This window comes from Prinia subflava, chromosome 15, assembly GCF_021018805.1.
Source record: "Prinia subflava isolate CZ2003 ecotype Zambia chromosome 15, Cam_Psub_1.2, whole genome shotgun sequence".
NCBI lineage: Eukaryota > Metazoa > Chordata > Aves > Passeriformes > Cisticolidae > Prinia > Prinia subflava.
Window position 1 is genome coordinate 13874405 of NC_086261.1, and position 6688 is coordinate 13881092.

Below are 6688 nucleotides of genomic sequence, written 5' to 3' on the forward strand. Positions count from 1 at the left end.
GGCTGCACTGTGTCAGGGCCCCGGCGGAGTGCGGGGGGGTCCCCAGTGCTGGGAAGGGCAGCGGAGCTGGGCAAGGGTCTGCAGCGCCTGTCCTGTGAGGAGCGGCTGAGGGCGCTCAGCCTGGAGAGGAGCAGGCTCAGGGGTGACCTTATCACTCCCTACAGTTCCCTGACAGGAGGGAGTAGCCGGTCGGGGTCGGTCTCTTCTCCTAGGAACAACGACTGGACGGGAGGACATAGCTTCAAGCTGTACCGGGGGAGGTTTAGGTTTGAAATTAGGAAGAATTTTTTCACAGAAAATGTGATTAGATGCCGGAACCGGCTGCCCAAGGAGTGGTGAAGTCACTGTCCTTGAGGGTGTTTAAGGAAAGGCTGGACGTGGCCCTTGGTGCCATGGTCCAGCTGACACTGTTCTCAGCCACAGGGTGGACTCGATGATCTCAGGGGTCTTTACCAACCTAACTATTTCTGTGATTCTTGCGTGTTCTGGCCACTGACTTGTCTGAGTTTGGGAAGTGAACATTTCATCTGTTTGTGTAACTGTTATTGGAAGTATTTCAGAAGCACAATACTAATGTTTTAAATTTTTACCAAAGTACCTCTTCTTATGATTTATTAGGCTGTACTTGTACCAGGTAATGGAAGATGTTACCTTTTAGTTCCATTTCATCCATTTTCTATAGGGAATGCTTGAAGTTATTTGGTCAACAACAGATGTTAAGCTCCTACTAAATCTTCAAATGTGGCAGAATTTAAATACCCATAAATTGAAGTCACAACAGTCCTCTTATTCTGTCTCTTCATTCAGAAATGAGATATAGATGAAACTGAAAAAATGTTTGTTTTATTTAACAAATCTTTTTTAAACAACCTTTTGTGCAAATTAAGTTCTGAATCCTGAGATTTGTTACACTGTTCTCTTTTTTTTCTATTCGAGGTGCACTTGGAAGTGCATTTCATAATTACCTGAAGTAATACTTCAATTAAGTAAAGTTGACAAAGAGTAAAATCTATGTGTTTAAAAGGTAGACATGCACAGAAGTCTTAAAGTACACTTTGGTAATTGCATGCATGTCTTAGCTATGGTATGCTGCTGTTGCAGTTGATACCAATATTTTTATAAAAAGAATAATCTTATAGTAAGAATACATATTTTTGATTTCACTGTCTTTTGTGACATTTGTATTAACATCAAATATAATAGGATTGACTTTGAGGTTAATAGATGAACACTAGCTTAACTTTGGACTACGGAAACATTTTTATGAGTGTATGGAAAAAGACCTATTTTATTTTCACATAACCTTGAATTCAGCAGTGCAGCAAAACTTTAATCAGGGCTGTCAGATTTACTGTGGTAAACTGTTGTGCAAGGACACCCAAAACCTACTGTGTGGGTTCCAGTATTAGTGAAGGCAGGTTTAGTGTGTCTCATTTCTGGAAAGAAGATGAGAGGGATAACAAATACAGCACTGGCACTGGTTGTTGGGGATTTATGGACATACCTGAACCTCAGTGTTTGTTGGTTGAAGTCATGTAGATGTTAAAGCTTTACACTTAACAAAAATTCCCCTCCCCAAATAAAAAGCAACCAAGAGAGCCAAAAGTGACCTTACCTGGATTCTCAGTCATGGTCCTGCCTCAAGGCACAATAAACTATTATGAAAACAACCTCAAAGGATGTTTGCATAACCTGTTCTTAAAGCCTTAAACACAGATTCCACTCATTCCACAGGCAGTTTTGTCTAGTCCTTAACTCTCCTTTTTCGAATGTCTAGATTAAATACCTTTTGCTGCAGTTTAGCTGATTTATTCTAATATGAACAATGTTCCCTTTCTTTTTGCGACACCCTTTGACACAAATTAGGACTGTTACCATATTTTTGTTCAGTCTTTCTCTTTTGGGTTGGTTTTTTATTAAAAGCACAGATTATTTCTTTTAATCAGTTCTGAAACGCCTGACTTTTTGTTTTTGTACCCCTCTAGCTCCCACCCAATCCTTTCACAACTTCCCAAATTTATCTTGATGGCAGCTCTTCTGATCATGCATCTCAGCAGAGTGGATGCCTTTTCCAACCTCATGGACTTGATGTGTTCTGCTTGTGATCCACTCTGCCTAGTGGCTTCTTTTCTGCAAGTTTATTACAACAATTACTCTTTCCTGAGCAGTTGATTTCTTGCTGAGTGCAGGACTTTGCTCTGGTATTTGTAGAATCATCATCCCCCTGTTGAAATGATTTCAAACTCTGCTCTTGCTTCTCTTTGCAGCACCTCCCAGCCAGGTGTCAGCTCCAGGTTTATAAGCGTGGTCTCTAAGCCTTTATGCAAAGAGCGTACAAGGAGTTTTGTTTGATGTAAATTTAGTATTTGTGCAATTTGATACTAGACTGTTAATAGTGATCCTCAAAGTGCAACCAGTTTTGCATCAAATTGGTGGTTTTTCTGTACAGATGAAATTTCCGTATCTTTCTTATGAAAATGTCAGTGAAACAGAAAAGCCTTACTGAAGTGAAGATCTTTAATTTATGTCTGTAGAACCAGACGTAAAAAACTAGGTTGGTTTGATAGACTGTCATGAACAAATCATATTGGTTGTTATTTATAATTTTGTCATTTTTCAGGTATCTACAAATATTTTTTAATTCATCCAGGAATTTTAATCAAGTTGACTGAATTCTAATTTCCTGTTTGTTTGATTGTTGTGTTGTTTGTTTTGTTACCCTATAAAACCCACTCGGTCCTTTACTAATCTCTTGAAACATTTGCTAGTTTTCAAAATAATTGTTATTTTCTACCATTAGGTTCTGAAATTTGTGGAAAGGTTTGACTAGGAAATGGTAATAGATGTCCAAAGAGGAGAAATGTTTGGCCCAGATATTAGTATTTAAACAAGTACAGGCCTGTGCTCCTGTAAATAGTTTTTTGTCTACTTTGTATGTGAGACAGCTGGAAGTGGTCAATGTCCTTAGATTTGTCATGTTTCCCCTGGGCTTTGTACCTTTGTGGGGTTTTTCTGTGTAGATTATCCCAGTTCCAGCTTTGCTGCCCAGTCTGTTCCCAGCCTGCCTCTGAAGCCAATGCAGCAGCAAACACCAGCCTTTTCATCTCTTACATGGCTTAATGCAGTTGGTACCTGAATTCTGAAGTTAATTAAAACTGCAGTTCTAGTATGTGTGGGCTGTGTAAAAAACAAAGGGATATTCAGTGTTTTTAAACATAGAGAAGTAGTTCTTGCCTCTTTTTGTAAGGAAATGTGGCTAGAGCATTCAGCTAGAATCAACAGGCTGTCCCAGTTTCCTCCTCTTCACACAGCCACCCATTTGTCCATATCCCCTTCTGAAAAAAGGGATGTTGCTTCAGGAAAAGGGGAGGGGTTTGGGGTGCTGGCAGGTCACCTCCAAACACAGTCTCTGCAGTTAAACAGAGCCCTGTCTCACTTGAAACACATTTCTCTTTTTTATTGCAAAGATTTATATGCGTCTCTGCTTTACGTTATTTCTTTAAAAGCTTTTTCAGTCTGTTTGCTCTTAACTTTAGTTAACAACAACTCTAACAAGCTTTTGTTTGTTTGCTCACAAAATCCAAGTTTCTAGTACAGACTTTTGGATCTCTTTGGAGCTGACTACATGAAAAGTAGTTATTGCAGGAATTTATGATGCAGTGACTCAGTTCCTTTTTCAGTCTAACTGCTTTTAAAAGAGTGAGGCCAGGCTGATGCTGGATTAACTGAAATAGCAGGAAGAATCCTTTTAACTTTGAAAGACACTGAGTCTTGTCCCAGTTCTCATGTTACATTGCCTGGTTGCTACAATTTTAAACTGCACTATTTCTCTCCACCGTAGACAAAGCAAGAGTAACTATTTGAGACCTTTCAGTGAATGCCTGACAATAGGTACACTTTGAGATCAAAAAAATCACTGGTAATTTAATATGTATCACTGCTATAAAAAAATAGCATTTTCCACTCTGAATGTGTAGTTTGCTTTTTGATGTATTATTGATGTACTGCATGATGAGCAGTCAGAGGAGGTTGTAAAAATGAATTTCTGATCTCTCAATTGCTCCTCTTATAAGTTTTCTAGACAACAGCAGGAAAAGAACATAAATCCAGTTGTAAATCAAACACAAATATTATCCTATATTTTACCGCTGAAACTGTACGTACATGCTAAGAAATGGCTATTGAATTTCTTAGTGTAGAGTCAGATCATTAAATGCAGGATGCTTTTGTTTGTTTTAAACCTTATTGCTCTAAAAATAGCCACTGATTCATCATTAAAACACAAAAATATATTTGGCCCCATTATTGTACAAGCACTGAAAGAATAAATAGGAATATCTCATGATCTTTTTACTAAGAGCTTGGTGACATACTTGTTTTTGAGTAAGAAAAAGAACTATTAAAAATACTGTCAACAAACTAGCTATTTCCAAGTCATTATATACACCACACCTTCTTAATTATATGGCAACTTAAATACTTAAGCTGTCAGATAATCTCAGAAAGATACTGTGAGACCTTAGCAGGGATTTGCATAATTTCTGAAGTCATGTGTTGTGAAAGTGCTGTTTCTAACTTTACAGAGCCTTATCAGGCTGTACCACATGAAATCAAACTAGTGACTGCTGGGTCATTTCTTTATCAACATACTGTAATGCAGGGTACTTTGTTTTTCCATAGATCTTAGAAATATAAATTACCTGAGTGGTGCATGTTATTTTCCAGAGGTTTTGAAAACTCGCATTCAAAAATTTCCATCAGAAAATGTATAGCACAGGCAACCATCAAGTTTTATTTTTTGATTCTGCAAATGATCATTCTTTTCTTGTTTCCTAGTAGCAATTTTTTGTAATATAAGTATTTCTGGAGTTTTTATCTCTTCCCTATTTCTCCCATTTTCAATGGTAAGATCTTCATCTGGGCTCACCGGAGCTATCATCCAGGTATCAATCCCAAAGTTTTTGTGATCTAACACAGAAATGTTCCTGTATTATCTGTATCATGCTCACAACATGCTACAAGGGGCTTTACATTTTATTAATATTACTGGTAACTGTAGGTTGACTTAACTCGTGCAAACATTTAAATATATGCTTAAGTGTGGTCGATGTGAAGTCTACACAGTACATGTGGTGTAAGTGTCAGGGATGGCCTGATGATACCCTGCTGCACGTGGCAGCTCCCCCGAGCACTGTGCGTGTGACAGGGCCACACTCCTGTCCACGGCAGGAGTTCTAGAGGTGGCCACTTTCCATCCTGTCCTGGCCACCACAGGCCTGAGCCAGCAGGGCTGGGAGCAGAGGCAGCCCTTGGTGAGAGCGTGCAGCCCGGCCCTTGGCCCCGTGCCCGGTGGGGCTGTGGCACCGTGTTCCAGAATCACCTCTGCAAAAAGCTGAGCCTTGCTTTCCTTCTGAGCCAGCAAAGTGCTGCAGCAGACCTGCGCAGAGCTGTCCAGCCTGGAAGCCAAGCTGCTGAAGGTACCTCAGAATAAGGGGGTTACAGGTTTTTGTCTTTTTGCCAAAAATGTAAAGTGCAATCTCCTGCTGGCTGGCGTGTTTTGATCTTGGGTAAGATCATTTCTTCTCCATGTCTTTAGTTCTGCCAGGCCCTGGGGTGTGCATATAAATTGTTTTGTTCAGCTGTGGTTAGAAGAAGTTGGAGAGTTCAGTATGAACTGATGACACCATAGCCTGAAAGCCATTCTGAAATTTGTATTCGTGATTTAGAATTGTTCATTTAATCTTTTGGTTTTCTGTACCTAGGAAGTGTGAGAAAGGGAATGTTTTGGTTTGTTCCAAGGAATCAATAATCTATTTTCAAGAGAACTGTCTGTCTCTGCAACATACTAAGATAATGGCAGAAATAACTTACATCACAGGGCATAGATAGAAACTTGGTTTTTTAAAAATAGTGAATAATTCTGGGCACTGAAGTATTTTCTACATCACTTTTCTTTAAAGATCAGGTTAACAACCAGTCAATAATGGACAAACTAATTTTTATCAAGAGTTTGTTTAAGGGCAAGTGGCCCACAATTTACTAGATTCTTGTCAGCTGGTGGTCCATATTGAAATAGGTGTTAAGAAATCTTAGCCAATCCAGATCCTAGAAATTCTGCCTTTATGTTACAGAAAGGTCTGCAGAATCATACACAGAGCATTCACAGATCATTTGATCGCTGTGACTTTGCACTGGGAGAAAATCAAGACTGCATTTGCTTTTTAATTTGTGAACTGAAAATCTTAGCCACTTGTTTTTAGTTTTGAAATGTTCCTTTGCATGCCTTACAGTTGTTGACTGTACATTTTTTCTACCAAGAACTATCTTTCTGTCACCTTTGGCACAAGTGTTGCATTATTACGTAAATAGGTAAAAACGTAACTAGTTGGTGTGGTTTTTTATTGGTATTAGTCTCTGCTCAGCTTATTCACAATGCTCCATCTCATTTCTTAAAGTAATCCAGCCAAATTTTATTAGCTTCCTCTCATATAATCTCTACTGTGTTTCCCTGAGTGTCCCACTAAGATTAATCTTCGTTGGATACATATTTAAAAAAAGGCTGCATAAAGTAGTTGCAATATTACATCACGAATAATTTTTGCAATGGCACTGAAACCTCTCTCTCTCTCTGAAAATTATTTAGACTAAATTATTATACAGACATTATTTGCTTTTTCATGTCTACATC